This window comes from Colius striatus, chromosome 19 (assembly GCF_028858725.1).
Source record: "Colius striatus isolate bColStr4 chromosome 19, bColStr4.1.hap1, whole genome shotgun sequence".
NCBI lineage: Eukaryota > Metazoa > Chordata > Aves > Coliiformes > Coliidae > Colius > Colius striatus.
In genome coordinates, this window is record NC_084777.1 from 7,165,464 (window position 1) to 7,183,709 (window position 18,246).

Consider the following 18,246-nt stretch of genomic DNA (forward strand, 5'->3'; position numbering starts at 1 on the left):
GAAAGTGCCTTCATTAGAAAGCCACAGGGCAAAGAAGACAGAAAGTCAGTTCTCTCCATTACAGCATGGTCTCACAATAAAAAGGGCTAGTGGAGGATGTAGTGTCTGAGTGGGAAATAGCCTTCTGCCCTTACTCCCAGCTGAGGTCAAACTGAATGTGTTGTCAAGCATCTCTGGGATACAAACTTCCCCTGTCCCTGCTGTAATAGCTTGTAGCTGAAAAGAACATCACATTCTCAGGACTGACAATCCAGGAGCTTTAGGCAGTGCTAAATTCACTTTAATAATAATCCTCAATGAATCAGGTGGGAAATATTTTACAAGCTTAAAATACCAAAGAACCTGCAGGATTCCCTGAGATGGAAACTCATGAAAGTGTGCGCTGACAATTTGTTTTTGAGTGGGAATGGGAAAGAGATAGTAGCAATTTCATAACATTGCAAAGCTGTGGCTTTGCAGTGGAAGGAAACATTGTAATGTTCATGACCAAGGTCTTTTCATTTTCTTTTACTCTACTTTATTATTGCAATCCTTTTTACCAGTTGAAGAAAGAACAAGGCATCCCATTTGCCTCTGCTGAGTGTTAAACTGATGAATGCAAAATGGGAGCTAGCTGGAAACCCGGTGGACATGCATGGGATACAGAGACATAGCAAAGGCACATATGCTGCAGCTCCAACTATTTCATTTTACTGCTATATGTAAAACACCATCTGTGGTGCAGACCTCTGCTATGAGGGAGATGCACATTCAACCCAGAAAATTGCCAGCTGAAGTGCTATAAAGTTCTCTATAAGTGTCTTCATCACTCATTGCTTGAGAAAAGCTTCTAATATCTTGGAACACTGTAGCAAGAGCTAATGTAGGTGTAATAAGCCAAAACCAACACTGGTGTAAATGGCTGTGGCTTGCTTGACTGCCTTTAGTAGTATAAGTAGGTCCAAACTCCATGGATCTCACAGATGAAAAGGAGTGGAATTGCACTGAATTTAGTGCTGCCTCAGTGCAACACCATTCAAAAATACAGTGCAGGGGCTGGCATGTGTTTTCATTATTTAATTTAGGCCATAATCTTTTGTTTGAAGGCAAATTTTTGGGAAAACAGGAGGCCAGGGGTGCCAGACTCTATCCTTCTCTAGCAGAGCTGTGTACTTCTGCAAGGTCAGTTGGAGTTAGTCCTTTAAACTTCACCTTCGTGTCTTTCTCCAGGCAACAGCAGCTTGAAGGCACAAGCTGTCTTCCACACAGAGGCACCAGTAACTCTGAAGATGTTAGCAACCTAATACTGTGGAAGTTTGACTTGTGAAGAGAGCTGTTCTTTCCTGAGATGTGCAATACCACTTATTGCCATGAAGTGACCTGATGCAATGTCAATGAGCTTAGGAAGTGCTTGGGTACAAAATGGACATCACACATGCTCCTGCAGCTCCATGGTCAGACCTGGGGCACAAAGATGAAATTAGTGTTGTTTTTTTACTCCTCAGACTCCAAGAGCTCATTAGAATTATTTACTGACAAAGTGAGAAGAGAGAGGAAAAAAACCCCTATTCCCTTCAGGTCCTTGTAACAATGACTGAAAAATACCAACTTTTACCATCAAATGCCTGTGTGTGCAATGCTGGCCTCCCCCCGCTACGCTGCTCTCCCCTTTCCCAAGCCTGGCAGCTGGGAGCTGGCAGCGAGGTGCTGTGCCTTTGCCAGCGGGAGGGCTGATGCCAAGGAAGTGGCTCATTAGCGGTTGCAGCAGTGGGAAGCTTGCTGTTTAGTTGCTTTGCTCTTGCCTGTGGATGGGGCTTGCTGGTGAGTTCGGTGCGTAAAAGCAGCGGGAAATTTTGAGCCGTTTTCCTCTCGCCAGCAGGCAGCAGCTCATTCATCACAGCAGCACAGAGCTCTGGGGAGGCAGCGAAAACACAGCCAGGGAAAGAAAGGCCAGGGGATGTGAGGAGCTGGCAGGCAGCTTGCACCCATGTTGGGATTGCCATGGTAGAGCAGAGAGGAAAGGGGCAGATACTATTTTTTACCTCACAGTGGTAGCACCTGTGCTGATTTTCATCACTGCAATTGGTAGAAATGAGGAAAAGACAGACAGCAGCATAGGGTTTAGAGGGAATATGAGTATTGAGTTTGGGCTTTTTTATATTGGGGCATTTGGAAAGTGTGCCATGCAGTATGATTTACTTTTGCTGGAAGGATCTCTAAAGACCAAAGTAATTTGGGCTTGTATTCAACCTCTAACCACTTAAGACATTCAGGTGGAGTGGGGCTGCATTTGATCCTGGAAAAACCAGAGAGGTGCCTGAAGCTCAATGTACAAAACTGGAAGAGTTTAGAAAAGAGGTAAGAGTCCCATAAATGCAGGACTGGGGACATAAGAGAGATCAATGAAAGACAGAGTAGCCAGGACTCCTAATGGTGGCAAAGTCTGTTCACAGCTGAGTTACAGCATGATTGCTCAATGTGTATTAAGATACTTGTTGCTTCTTGTGTCTCTGTTATGGACTCATTACTGTATCTGTACCTGGAGCTCCTTCCTCACCCAGGGCTGAAGACTGCAATCAAATTAAACAAGAAGAGTATATTCACTGAGGGAAATGGAGGTGCTACAGATTAATGACAGGCATTTCTGTAAAAGTGCACAGCTCCTTTGCCTCATTTCCTCTCTGAAATGCATAATTTTTGACCTTTGATGGGAAAGCTGCTGCAGCTTCATCATTATTAAAGTACACAGGCAAGTGACCCTGAGTTTGCAGCCTCTTCCATTTTCTACACTGTGGGTTTCCTATCTTCTCTCTCCACGTTTGTATCACAGTCTCCAAATTTCAGGGACTATACTCTGTCTTGTCTCTCAGTAGCATGGAATGAACCACCAGAGCCAAGCCTATAATAAAATTGTAATAATCCTCCCTAACTGTAACTAGACCCATTTGTTCCTGCAGAAGCCACAGCACTGTGAGGCCTGGGGCTGAAAAATACTCCACAGCACTAGCTTGCCAAGCCAAGGGAATAGACCCCAGCATGCCTCAGTTCATGCTGTCATTCATTATGGAGTATTAAGACTGAAACTGGAGTTGCTGTTCCTGATCAGAGTACACAAAATGTTCCCAGTTCCACCCACCAAAAAAAATTCCAGTGAATGTATAATGAATTGTTCCTTCATTTATCACAGGAGGAATAAAATCCTCCTTCCTATAAAGGAAGCTGGAGGCAGAATGAAGGGTTAAATGTACTTCTTTCAAGCTCCAGCACAGTAACTTTTCCACAGCACTCTTTCAAGCATGTGATATGAAGACAGTTATGAGACAAAATATGCCATCCTTACTCTTTTCCATTGCATTTTTGTGCTACCTGCCACTGCAGTTGTTGGGGAAGAAAGGCCATTTTGTGCAGTGAATATACCCAGAAGGTAACTTAGACTGAAATCAAAATGTTTTGGTCTTTCTGCACTGGAATACAGAATAGTTCAAACTTGTTTCCTTGTTTCTTGCTAGTGGAGCCAAGTGCTGCCATTTGAGCTGAAAATGTAGCATTGGTTACAACGTGGAAACCCTCCTTCCATCTCCTCCTCTGTGTAAACCACAGTAGGGTTAACTCAGGCCATAAAATGCAAAACTTACCAGTACATTCATCTCCTGATGGGCAATCTGGCACAAGGGCTGAACCTGTTCCTTCATCACCAGATTATTTTATGTGATAGAGTATTTTCTTTCCCTGTACATTTTGCAAACCATGTATAGCTTCTGTCCTCATTCTTACAAGATTTAACCTGAAGCTAAAACTTATCTTGAACTGATGCAGTAAATGTTAGTGTATAGTTCTTTACTCAGTTTGAAGGTGATGTATAGCAGCCTAAGTTCTTCTTAGTGTAGGATAGGGTTAAGTCTTGCCCAGATTTATTTTTGATCCCTTGCATAAAGGCACTTTTACAAGATTTGGAGGCAATGTTTTATTGACTGTCACAGTAATATTCATCACTTTATGAATACCAGTTTGAGCAATGGAAAGTACAACTTGTGCATACAGTCTATGGCGGAGACATATGCCAATCCTGGTTTGTGCTTGTCTTGTGCTTGTTGATACCCCTTTGGTCATCACTCTAACTAAATGCCATGCATGGAAATATAGCAGATTAAAGCTGCCTTTAATGCTTCTATAACATGCACCTAGAAAAGTCAGGAAAGACAGATAGGTAGAGTCCCTTGGCACCATCTCTAATTCATGTGTTTGTGACTTTAATCCCCAGTTTGATGGTGTTTTAATTGACAGAATGTAAATTCCTTTTTGTGGTAATCCTTCTGGCGTGTGGAGATGTGGACAGATGCTCTCAGTTCCCAGACAGGGAGTGGGAATAGACAGGCAGGGCTGGTGCTGTGGTAGTATTTACACCAATATTTCCTGATTGTTTATTTTCATCTACTTCTCCTCGAGTTATCTCACAGAAGTTCTCCAAGATCACATCACTGTGTTTCCACAATGGCTGTGATAGGGCTGTATCTTTGTTTTGGAGGGGGAATAGGGACTTTTGAGCTACTCCTAGTGAGGCACCCAAGTCTGGTAAACACAGGAATAAAAGCTGAATGTGTTAGTGGAAAAAAAAGAGGAAGCCATGTATAACTTTTCACTGAAGAATGGAGTCTCTCTTCCAGCAGCTTTTAGCCGAGGGAAATGATTCCCAGCATTTCTTTTTCCATCGGGAAATTGAGAATACGTGTCCCTACAGCTTTATACCACAGGAGGATGCTCAGTTAAGAAAGGGACAGGCAATAAAGAGCTCTGCAGCTATAAAAAGGAAGGAATCAACAGCCAGACTGCCTCCAGCCCTCCCTCCAGCTTTGTGTGCAGACATATCCTCTGGTAATTTAGGTTCAGATTAACTTGGTGACCCACCAGTGCTTTCAATGTTTGCAAAACCAGTGGAGAACTTATAAGGGAAGGAGTTCTCAGGAGATGTGTGGAGCTTAGCACACCAAGCCTTGCAGTGCTCCTGGATCAGCTGAACCAGCAACTGCAGACATGCCTAAAAATGAAATAAGCTTTAATAAACCATTTTCTTTTAAAATGGACAAGTTTTTCAAGGCTGCAGGAAGAGCAGAGTTCAGATTATTTTTAACTTTACTATCTTTTGTGGTAGTTTAGTCTACTCAGCTTGCATAAGCACATTTCCTTCTAAAACCAGTTAATTCAGTTAATAACTGAAATCCTGACCGTTTTAGTTACTTGTCATGCCAAAAATGTCCCCCACTGAGTACAATCAGAGTTTTGGTGCAGAGAGAAATGAGCAGAATCTGTGAAAGAATTTCATCTAATGACATAGGAGTTAATGGGTTTTCATTTAAATATCTTGCTGTTTATGAGTTTGGGGATATGAATAATATTTTGAATATTTTCAGGCAGATGAAGTGTGAGTTTTCCAGAGTCATCTATTCTGCCCACTCTCTTCTTTTTTAAATCCCTGTCAGATGCTGTCCTCATTCCTGCACACTAGGAAAGCCAGAGCAAAGGCAGGTAAACTCCAGAGCAATTGATTTCTTCCCAACATTGCTGTTCCTGTTACACATGACTAGATTTATCTAACTTTTTTCCTGGATAGTTTGAGTGTCTGTGGTGACTTACCAAAAGATGGGGGCTCAGGAGCAGTTGGCAGTGAGGAGCAGAGGGGCTGCTCACCAAGGACGGGCTGTGGTGCTGTCTGCTGGCTGTAGCCTCTGCTCTGACCTCCCAGAGCTCACATGCTCAGTGATAGAGAAGGACAACTACAACTTGCATGTCCTTTCTCTTTATTTCTGCTTGATTTACTTGCCCTAGATTTAAAACTTTGACTGCTTCTCAAGTTGCTGCTGAAAAACAAGTTCCATATGTATTACCCTTCATCTGCATTAGATGGAATAAAAAAAGAAACTTTTCTGTCCAAAGCCATGTCATCTGAATTAACTTGCAGGCTGCCTGACTGGAAATGCAGGGTTTGTGCAGGTCCCTTCTCTTTCTCTGAGACATCATTTTAACACTCTGAGATGCTGCTGGGTGCCAATGAGGACAGGACACCAGTACCATCACACCTCTTTTCAGAGATCTGTGGGAGCCAATCAACTGAAAATCCTCTTCCAGTGTGTTGTGAAAGAAAGACCTGGACTTCCAAACATGAAATTGAAGAGTGAAAGTCAAATAAGCTCCAGTGAGGATTTTTTTCCTCTAATACAATCACTCAGGGATCAGAGGGTTTGTCTGTTATTTCTTTACCTGCCTTCAGCCAAGCTCTGTGCCTTTCTTCATCTTTAAATGTTGCATTGCTATGTCCCCCCCATCCTCCTGCATACTGGGCTGAAATAGCATTCTGGAAACTGCATCAAATCCTTAGGTGTGCTCTCTCTAATTTCCTTGAGGTAGTATTTTCCCCTGGTAGCTTTCAGGGTAAGTCTGTACTTTCTATCCCTCTGCAGCCTCTTGCAGCTAGAGCTCAGTGTCTACCTGTGCTTGCTGGATTAGTGGTGGTGGAGAATATAATGGCACATTGCTCCTCAACCCCTCCTAGGTCATAGTGCAGTGGGAGAAAGGCAGGGGGTTGATGGAGCAGTGTATGCATGACCACCTCTACCTGATGCAAGATGGTCATGTCTGCACCTACATTCTGCATGTGCAAACAGAATGGGGACCTTATACAGCATAGTGTTCTGGCTGCCTCGTTAATGTCATCTCCTACAGATTGTCACCCTCAGCACAAACACAGGCATTTTTGACAGAAAGGCATAATTTCTATTTAGATACACTCAGCAAGTCTCAAGGAGCCTGGTATTTTCCACTCTCATGAGGTTCAAAACTGTCATTACCAGACCAGTGAACCATCAGTCTCATAGTACAAAATCTTGAATATAGCCCAGTTCTCATCTGTGTCTGGTCTGGGGAAATTTCCTAAAAGAGATGTTTGAGTGACCCCGTGCTTATTTCCTAGCCATCAGACAGCAAGACAAGTGAGATTAAGAACACCAGTTAGAGACAGATCAGGTGCAGTGCAAGTTAAAATGGGAATTTCACACCCCTGAAACTCAAGCCAAAGTTGACTTTCTGCAGTTCCACCCTTCCATGCAGCATTTTCCAGGCACATTACTTTTGATATGTAACAACTGCAGGTATTTTAGTTCAGCATTCTCATGCTGCCTTTCCTATACACCTTTCCCTTGGCAACTACAAACCACATCTGCTATTCTGATCCCAGTCAAAGATTGACAGACATTGAAGAGCTGCCTGATTTCAGGAACCAGAGATGGACCCATGAGGATGTGCTGACTTTGCAAAGTTTCAAATACAGGCAGCAACCTCCTCTGCTTTCCACTGAGCAGTCTTTGAAGTAAACATTTCCTACCTCAATTAGGAGACTTCTGCTGCTGTGGGATTTCAAGGAGCTTTACTTTTCTGAGTGTTTCTTGGGAATGGCCATGCAAGGTGCAAAGTCTAAATTAGATTTGTATTGGGAAGCCCACCAGTTTGGCAGTACAGTGAATCCTAATTAGAGATCGACAAGGAAACCTTTGTTTTTGTGTCTTGAGTTCTGCAGTCAATAAAATTTCACATTTAGGTCAAACAGAAACATTTTATTCAAGCCTAGAAGACCTTCTGTTTCCCCTGGAGTTGTTCAAGGATGCATGATGTAGGCTTATTGCATAATATTTGTAAAATTTTCGTTTTGGGACTACACTTTTTGACCAATTTGCAATTTCTAAAAACATTCTCCAACCTCTATTCACATTCACCAACCACGTTTGTGTGCAGCAAAGCCTAGGGCAGACAGGCACTGTGAGCAAAAGTCTGATGGACAAGTTTTGAGAGCAGTAGTTCAATATCTCATTTGACTCCACATACGTTGCTCAGTTCTGCAGTTTACTGTTCACAGTATCAATACCAAAGGGAAACCCTGGATGGAAATGTCATGGAAGTTGCACTATGTCCTAGATGCAATGAAAAGCTCCCTGCCTAACAGCCTGAAAGGCAACTGTAATATATGAAGAGTGATTGAGTTTCTTGATGTTTATTGGACCAAGTACTACTGAATATAAACCTTCACTGATCATGGACTTTACAGTATGGGTTTACTTGTATCATTTTGGAAGCCTTCAATGGCTTTTGCATTTTCATTTCATAATGATAAATTACCTGAAATCATTCCTTTGAGAACAGACTCCTCCAGCTTTGGCTCCTGCTAGGATGTTTCATTTTGTCTTGAAAATTGCAATAGAAAATTTCCTTGAGCTGTTGATATGTCAGAATAGAGTTTATTATCACTCACATTCCCTGTGCATTGGAGCTGTGTGAAAGGTTTTGTAAATAATATGACATGGGTAGGAACTCATTTGATGCTGTGATAGGTGGTGAACATTCCCAGCCGGTCAGGCAGGGTGAAGTGAAGTAGCAGGAAGTGCAACCTTTTCTAGTGAGAGGCTTTCTCAGTCTGCAATGTGTTCTGGTAATTAATTAGAAATTCTAGTGAAGGAAACTTAGTGTTTTCCGTGGCTGGTGAATGGCACATGTTGTCTGTGTATGGTTACAACAGTTTGTTGTTCATGTACATCTGTAATGAACTAGAAGATGGCTTCTGCATGTCATTTCCTAAATGTTCTTTCAGGTCCTGCTACAAGAATATTTTTGGAGAGTGTGAAAATTGCTGTTCAACACGTTTCAACACAGAGGGTTGATCAATAGTTGTTCCAATCCACAACCAAAGGCACTATCACCGCTTCGATTACCTAGGTGAATTAGGTTGATCCCTCCACATGTCAGCTTTCCTGAAGCTTTTATTAAATACCAGGATACTTAGAGAACTGATGGAGCAATTTAAGTGTGTTTGCTTCAGCCATGGTTCCCTTAAGGCTGGTAGTTGCTCCAAACTCCATTCCTGCAACAATCTGAGTCCCATTAGGGCTACTCTGTGCTTTATTGAAAGGAGGAGAGATGCTGTCTGACACTATTCCTTAACAAATTTGTGTAAACTTTAAAAGCCAAGCCTGTATTGTCTTAAAACTCACATCCAGCTCTCATTAAAATCAGACTAAATCCATTCATCTATTAGCTTTCAGGTGTATGTAGCAGAAGGGAATTAATTTGAAAATGTATCCATAGCTTGCCTAAGTGTCATTATCTTGGTGTCTAATCATAGTTCTCAATTTACATATGAGGAAATTGGCACACAAATAGGTAAATTTTCTCATTATCAAATGAATTATCTAAGTTAGGCTGTAGCTATTGATTGCCAGTTTTAACCTTGATGTGTTATGTGTCAAGTTCTTCCTCCGTGTAAATGTGTGTGGGATCAGGGATTAGCCACTGCTCACAAAGAGACTGTGAGGCTACTGATTTCTTCAGATCCACACCACTGAATCTGCAGGAAGGATTTCTAAGCTGTTTATTTCAGATCTTGCTGCTCACCACGGTGTGTATCACTGAGGCCATTCCTCTTGGGCAGTTAGTTGTTCCAATTATTTTTAAAGAACTTTTGTGCACAGCTCAGTTCTGTAGCCTTTCCTCTGCTCAGGGCTCTCTTGACACTTCCTAGTGGTTTCAGCATTAGTTTATATGCAGACAGAGTACAAATGTATCCCTCCTTCCCTAGGTTTTTGGCTGATTTTTTTTGTCAGTGTATTTGTCATAGCCCAAGTGGTGTTTCCAACTGGATGCTGCTAAGCATTTACTATTCAGCACAACCTAGAATGAGATTTTATTTTTAGGTTTTGTCACTCTATATCTTTCCATTTTCAGATAAATCCATCTCTGATGTCTCCTGTTTCTGAGCTACAAAAATCTGGGTTTCATTTCCAGCTGCAAACTCTTTTTTCATTCATGTATTAACTTAAGTCGTTAAGATCTCTTGCTTTTATTTATCAGACATTTCCAGAAGTTGTTTTTATTTCACTGAGCCCCAGCAGAATCTCTGGCACACGCTGGCTCTGTCACAGCCTTTACGTTGCAAGAGGACTGCTGATTGTTGACTGTATTACTTTATCACCTACAAATAACCTTTCTTTAGATCCAGAATGGTGATCTCAATGCATTCTGTAGGACCAGTTTATCCCAGGGAAACTGAAGCATTTAGTGTTGAGGTATGTGGACAGCCTTGTTGATGCTAGGAGGAAAGGGATGGGAGGAAGCATTCTTTTACTTCCATCTTTCTACAGCCTAAATTCTCCCCTGTAGAAGTTGTCTCCTCTGTCTTGATTTCCATCCAAACGTTTCTCAGGAGGGTAAACAAAGGGCTGGAGAGTTTCAATATAAACAAATATTTTTTTAGACATTGCTTTCCTTTCCAGTTCTGGAAATTATTATGATTTAATAATGTAGCACCATGCATATTTTGGACCAATCTGTTCCCTAGTGATGCTGCAGGCAAGATTTAGACAAAGCAGCAAAGAAGAACAATAAAACAAGAGGGGTGTGTTGGACCACACCAGCCACAGTGATGGAAAACTGTGAGAGAATTTTGATTTCTTGAGTATCTCAAATAAAGGCTGCAGAAGAGGTCAGACAAGTGGAGCCAGAAAGAAGAAAAAGAGATCTCACGAAGCCAGGCAATAGCAGATGGTTCACTGAAAGCTTTGTAAATATTTGCAAGTTTGGCCTTAGCTTCAGATTTATTGAAGAGCTCAGACCACTCGAGCTGCACCTGATTGTACTGTGGGCAGCTGTATACAGCTTTACGTGGTATGGTGAAGCTTGTTCTGGTACTTGTAATAGCTTTTCTAACATGACTGAAAAGCTTTTCTCCTTGTTGCCATTCTCTTTTTATATTTTATTTTTATTGTATTTCATGAAGGGGACTATCCTTATCTTGTATCATTCTAACGTTGTCATGGGAAACTGGTTTCAAAAAGGCAATTTCTCTCCCTTTCTTCCCCTCTTTCCCACAGATGCGAGTGTATCTACACAGCCTGTGCTCTCCTCTCTGCACCTGCAGCTCTGCCAGGAGAGCAAATCAATTAAATGCAGTCATAGCTACCCATATCTGCCCAGCTGTTGTAAGGGAAACAAAATGATCCCATCTGAAACATACAGAAAGTTAGTTGTTTATTAGATTGTTTCTGTGTTCTGATGAGAGACTGTATGGCTTAATGCAGTTGTCTCAAATATTTAGGACCTCAGACCCTTTGTGGTCCCCAGTGTTTCTCAAAGGTCAAACTTTTAAATGAAAATAATTTATAGATGACACTTTTCCCTCAGGAGGCAACTTATTGCAGCCTTGTGACTTATGGGTTGTCCAATTGCCAGTTTGAGAACTGTCAGCACAGACAATAAAGAACTCATCTGGGTGTTGTAAGACTGATTTTCTCCTGAATTTCCTGTGGACGATTTGGGACAAGTCATAGAATCATAGAATCTTTTCAATTGGTAAACATCCTTAAGATCGATCATCAAGTCCAACCTCTAACCTAATATTGCCAAGCCCACCGCTAACCCATGCCCTCAGCACCTCAGCTACACAGCTTTGCAATAGCTCCATGGATGGAGACTCTCCCACCCCCCTGGGCAGCCTGGGACAGTGTTTAACAACCCTTTCAGTGTAAAAGCTCTTCCTAATCTCCAATCTAAACTTCCCTTGGTGCAACTTGAGGTCATTTCCTCTGATCATTCATTGCTGGGGAGAAGAGATTGACCTCCACCTCGCTACACCCTCCTGTCAGGGAGTTACAGAGAGTGCTCATGTCTCCCCTCAGCCTCCTCTTCACAAGGCTAAACACTCTCAGGTCCCTCAGCCATTCTTCATCACACTCATGTTTCAGACCCTTCTCCAGCTCTGTTGCCCATCTCTGGACACATTCCAGCACCTCAGTGTCCTTCTTGTAGTGAGGGGTCTGCAATTGAACACACTATTTGAGGTATAGCCTCACTGATGCCCAGTACAGAGGGACAATCACTGCACTGATCCTGCTGGTCACACTATTTCTGAGACAAGCCAGGATGCCATTGGCTTTCTTGGCCACCTGGGCACTCTGTTTGCTCATGTTCAGCTGCTGTTGATTAACACCCCAGGTACTTTTCTGCCAGACAGCTTTCCAGTCACACATCCCCAAGCCTGTAGCATTGCATGAGGTTGTTTTGGCCCAAGTGCAGGACCTGGCATTTGGACCTCATACAACTGTCCTTGGCCTGTCAGTGCGGCCTGTCCAGGCAGATCCGTACTCCTGCCCAGCTTTGTATCAGCTGCAAACTTACTGAGGGTGCATTTGATCCCCTCATCTAGATCAGTGATAAACAGAACAGGCCCCACACTGAGTGCAGAACACCACCAGTGATCAGCCACCAACTGGACCTAACTCCATTTCCCATTGAAGTCATCCATCACTCTGTGCCTCAGTTTCCCTGTGTGTAAAATGGAGAGAGCCTATTTGCTTTATGAATCCCTCCACTACAGCTGCCAGGCACCTGAATAAAATTGAACAGGAGTTTTGATCATTATTGCTACAGTTCAGGCACTGGGTTTTCTCTGTGTATTTGCTGTCAGTTTTATTCTTGGGGGCCATGTTGTCACTGGTCTTAAATTCCATATGTTCAGCCCATTGCCTCTTGCTCTGCAGCCTGGTAGAAATTTCCCTTCAGACAGTTATACTAAGGGCTCATGAACTCATTTCCAATCTTAACTCAAAACTCTTTTACACTTTTCCCCCCACCTTGTCTAATCTCCTTTTATTCTTGCTTTATGTGCTTATCCATGTGCTCTGTGAGTGACTTGTCTTCCTTTTCTGCACTGTGCTTTGACTCTTGTGAAAGGCACTATATTGAATCTCTAATAAAGTGTGTGTAAGTTATTCATGTCACACTCTGCACTAGGGAGCATAGTCCATTATGCAAATGGTCAGTACAGGCTTCCTAGAAGCTACATTTACTCAAAGGGCACTGTCTTCGTATTACCAGCAGCCAGCACAGACATGTGAAAGGAATAAGGAAGATATGGAAAGGAAGATGCTTTCTAGCAGATTCTTGCCACTTGTTTCTTTCAACAAGAAAAATTGTCCTTAGGAGACAAAGAGATGGGTTTTGATCTCCAGCTTAATACTGGCCCTGCTGGTCTAAACTCACTGAGCCTCCTTGCCAACAAGTCCACTGGATTAAAGAAGTTATAGTAGAAAAAGCCTCAGCCTCATTAGCCAGGAAAGCAGCCAATGTTGAGTGGACATCAGTGGGGGTTTCAATACCTTCAAGGGCAATCTGTGCCCTTAATTTCAGTGCTGCAGTCATCCAGGATGTATGGTGCAGAGCAAGGTCAGAGAAGCCCACTGGTATTACCATCCCCTCTGGTTACCAGGTAGCCCTGACCTGCTTAATGCAGCTGCAATACAGTGGTCTAGATATTGCACAGATCTGCTTTTAGCTTTTCTTCAGCTAATATTGCCAAAAGTACACTAAGCAGCCTTCTGATGCACAGTCCTTAATACCTATAGTGGCTTCCAAACGATCTCATCCAGTCAGGAAAAAGAGACACATCACAGGACCTGGGGAATTGCTCAAATCAGCTCACGTTTAGTGTGATGCACACCCACAACAAATCCTTCAGAAATGGCCCATGATTAGACACATAAGTGATTGTCCACTGACGAGTTCCAAATAATGGGCACATTTGAGAAAATGACAATCTGCTGGCACCTAGTTTGCAAACAGAAGAAGAGATAAAATTTGTCAGTTAAATGATTCATTATGGCTTCCTCTGACTTTTTCATGGCAAAAACAAACCGTGCACAGCTCCACCAGGCAGTTTCTGAGCTTTGCAATTTCTGTCTGTGATTGTCATGCATATAATATCTTATTACATTTGATATTAATGGCAGCATGGTGCTCAGGTATTGAAAATCCATATGGCCTGTATAATATTTACAGTATGACAAAGTAATAAGTCACAGCGACAGCCTGCTGTCGAGCACTTCTAGCATTCAGCTCCAAGCAAAGGCAGAGATGTACCGTGATGTTTGTTGGGATGTGCAGGAGTCTGGCTTTTAATTAGTTGGATTTGTGGCTTGCAGTGAGGAGCTGTGGAGTGTGGGTGTTGCTTTGCATATGTTATCATGGCATGAAGACTAATAGCAGAGGAATAGTTCAAGTGGCTGGTTTATGGTTTTGCTGCTTGCTGACAAAGCAGACGGGAGAACACCATGAAAACACCTTGCTCTTTCTGGTGGGCAGCTCTATTTGGTGGAGAGACATGTATGAATGAGGAAGGAAAGCTTCTTTCCTTCTTCACTGCATGGAGTAACCGAAATGGTTTCAGGAAAAGAGCACTGAGCTGTGACCCTGGAAGTGCTCAGGAGCTATGGAGACCAACTAGGAGCAAGAACAGGGAGAGAGGAGTGTGGCAGGCAAGGTGCAGATGGTATTCAGTGGCATGTTGGTAATGCAGCCAGCAAGCATGGGACAGAGTGTGAAGTTTATGCTGTCAAGATTGGGGATGAGATCAGGATGGTAGTGAGAGTTTGAACAATGGTCTGTATCTGAGAAGGGAAAGAAAAACCCTGGACCCTGTGATTTATATACAGTTTTTTTGGGCTCTGTGTGACTTGGGAGGGAAAGTAAATGGGGGAGGTCAGGGATGACTGACAAGGACTGGACCTGAACAATGGGAAGGAAATTGCTGTTGTGAATAGGAGGCAGAGATTGGATGCTACAGAGACAATCTTGGGGGGAAAGATCAGGAATACAGAGCTACAAGACAAGCATGGCTAAAACTCCAGCTCCTGGGGAGACAAAATGAGCAGTGTGGCTAAATCCTTGTGACCCCTGCATGTGTTATGGGGGGTACCTGCTGCTGCTTTTTTAAAAAGCCATGGGAAGCAATCCTCACACCTCTGTGCTTTGCAACCATGTTTATCCTTTCCTCCCTGCAATTTGCATCTTAGCAAGTCACCCCTGTACCACTGAGCCTTCAAAGATGCTGAGCTCTACAGCTCTGGCCAGAGGCTGTAGTGGTTCCTTACTCCCTTTCAGATGCATTTGAGGTTTTATGCCATGGAGGATAGAAACCTGCTGGCATCTGTCTCTAAGGTTTTACTCTCACTTTCAGTCAGAAGATTTCTTATAATGAATGGAACTTATCAACCTGAAAAACTTTCCAGAGATTCTATTTCTTGGAGGATGGAGAGGAAATGGAATCTCCTCCTCCAGGACGTGATGGCCTTTTCTAGGGGACAGTTTAATCTTTTAGAGACAGATGAATATGAGACTCAATAATCCAGTAATACAAGCAGAAGATGAGGGGAGACGGAGAGAATTTCAATAAAGCAGCTATAAGTAAAGAACCAGGAGCTGCTGCAGCTTTCCTTTGGAGTCCCTGCTTGATGAACTTGAGGTGGAGCTTGCTCAGGGCAAGCGGCAAAGTATTGGGTCAAAGGCAAAAACTATTTTGTGATAGAATATCTAGTCCATTACCTCTTTTATGTGCCTGCTTATGTGCCTTTAGAACTCAATTGTCTCCTCTCAGTCCAATTCCCTCATTTTTCTTGTTTTTTAATAACTATCCTCTCACAGATCTCAGGCACTATGATCTTGATTTTCTCTCCTATGTGTTCCCACTTCATTCTGCATTCTTGTACAGGCCTATCCTTTTCTTGGCAAGAGCTTGCCTGAGACCTGAGCTATGCACAAGGTTTCTTCTGGCTGTCAGCAAAGGAGAGGATTTGGACTATATAGGGCAAAGAAACTGAATGGGGGAAAATCACCACTGATCTGTGCTTTCAGTGCACTCACCTCTCAGTAACAGTATATCAGGCACTGAAAACCAAAGGATGTGTGTGCAAGATGACACTCATCACTCACTGTTTCTTAAGCTATTACTCTGCAGAGACAGTCCTTTTCTATTTCTATAGTACTTGAGGCAGGGACATGTCCCATTGAGAGCCCAAGGGTCACCAAGTGTATGAGATGTGCAAGTCCCATTTTGCTATGTACAATCTAAAATCCCCCTGCAGAAGAGCCACTGTCTGTAACCCCCACAGCGAATTTGGGCCCTTAGGGTTGTTTTCATTCCAGCAGAGATGTCACGTCTGACAGTTGCTGTCACCCTATGATTAGACCGGTAATCAGTCCTAGATATTTTTTTTATGGAATATGAGCCCTGACTGATTAACAAAGTGGCCTTTGGCCTCAGGTTAATGACAGATTTCACAGTACTGCTATGGAGTAATTATTATTTAAGAAGGCCTTAGTGGAAGTTTGATATTCTCCTACAAGCTTCTGTCCATCTGAATGCAGAATTGAAAAGTAACAATTATGGGCAAGAACACCACCTCAACTGGAGGTCTCATAGTCCTGAGCCATCAGTATTCCTGATGCATCTGTCACATCTCTGTATTCGATAGACTAATATATCAGGTCTGCTTTTTTTTATGACACCTCAGCGTATTAATCAACCAAAGTATAAAGTTGTCTCAGACCATCAATTATCTCAGTTATCAAGTTACCTGTGTATCACTTTCCTCCATCTGTCAATTTTCTCACTATGTCAGCTGGTGAAGTCCTTGGTAGATCTGTCTTCCAAGTATGTCTTATTCCCTTACTTTTGATTGTTATGGAGACATCAATCTCCAAAGCATAATTTCACCTTTTTTTTTGGTGGGTTTTTTTAGTTATTTGAATGAATCAGTTTTCTGGGTTGGTCTTTTGCCTTGGTGGAAAAATTGGCACAGATTTTTTGAGTAAATGGTGCTACACTACAGAGATCAAATGCAGAACACTGACCACAGCCCATGGACCACAGTTTAAAAACTGCAGGTCTGAGCTGTTTATGCCTCACTGAAACACCTTGGTGCCTCAGGCTTTAGTACAGTAGTCTCACATTTCTCCAGCTTGGTACAGAAGTACTGTTACCTTTACAGCTCAAAGAGTGACCTGTGAATACTCACTCTAAGGGCAGATTTGCAAAGGAATAGATCTGAGATTCTGTTAAAAACCATACAGCTTGAATGACTTAGATGTCCAAGTGACATATTCAAGGTGATGAATTGATTTAGGAGCTTAGTTTCCTAAATCTTATGTCTTGCAACACTTTGCAGAGCAATGGCTAAGGGTTGCACTCAAGGAACTAATGTGAAGAACAACAGGAAGCTTACAGTGAAAAAAGGAACTGAACTTGAGTCTCCAAGTTCCCAGGCCAGCTTTTTTTCCTGTGCCTTGACTGACAAAAAGAGGGAAACAGATAAAAAGAGGGAAATGCCTATTTCACCACTTGTGGATATCTCAGAAACCAGACTCAAAGAGTAGAAAACGGTTCCGTTAAAGCCGGTAGAGAAGGTATGGCAATTTCTTCTCCTGCATGCTGAAAGGACCTCATTGAATGTGCTCCTTTGCCTGCAGACCTCTTCAGCTGAGCAAATGTTTTTGCCAATTAAAGGGTTTCCTGCTGCTGTGGTTGATCCACACAAATGGAAATAGAGGGGAGGCGTGGAGAAAGGAATCATTAAATCAGCAGAACAAAGGCATGAGGGCAAGTTAAAAGACCTGATATGAATAAAGGAAGCTCCTCAAAATATCAGCTTCTTTGTCCTGCCTGTCCTTCATCCATCCAATTCTCCTGAATGCTGTAGAGAGGCTTTGTCATTCTCAATGACATGGCGAGAGGAACCAGTCCTTCAGCACGCTGCCTAAAATAGCAGCAGACAAAGTGCTCAGAGGTTCAGCTCAGTCTATGAATGCTCAGAATTTCAGGGCCAGATCTGGATTTTTCAGTCTTCACAATAAGCTTCCTCATCACAGATACCTGGTGCTTTTTAGACTGAGCTACAAAGGTGGCCTCATTCATGGTTGCCCTTCTCACAGCTGTTATCTATTTAAGTTAAGGTGTGTTAGGTGAGGTGCCAATGCCACAGTAGTGTCCCAATTCAAAACTGGGCCCAAATTGCTAGGATTACTTTAGTAGCCTTATGTACCCCTTATGAAATTGGGATTCATTTTTCCTCACTTGGAAAATTCCTCATCCTTTAGACAGTCACTCCAGCATCCTCCTTCTTTCCAGGTTCTTGTACAAAGTTTATCACCACAATGTTTGAACAGCTTCCAGTGTGTGAATGTGTGCCTTAGGAGCATCTCAATACTGAGATTATTAAACCTCTACACTTATATTATGAGAATTTCCCCTACTACTGACTTTTTCTACCATCTTTTCCTCTCCTATTTATCTAGTAATTCACCTCTTGGGTCTCAGAGATATGACCTAGGAGAGAATTCCCAGACTGAAACTGCTAGTACAAGAACTATGATTGAGTTTCTTTTCCATAACTATTAATATCA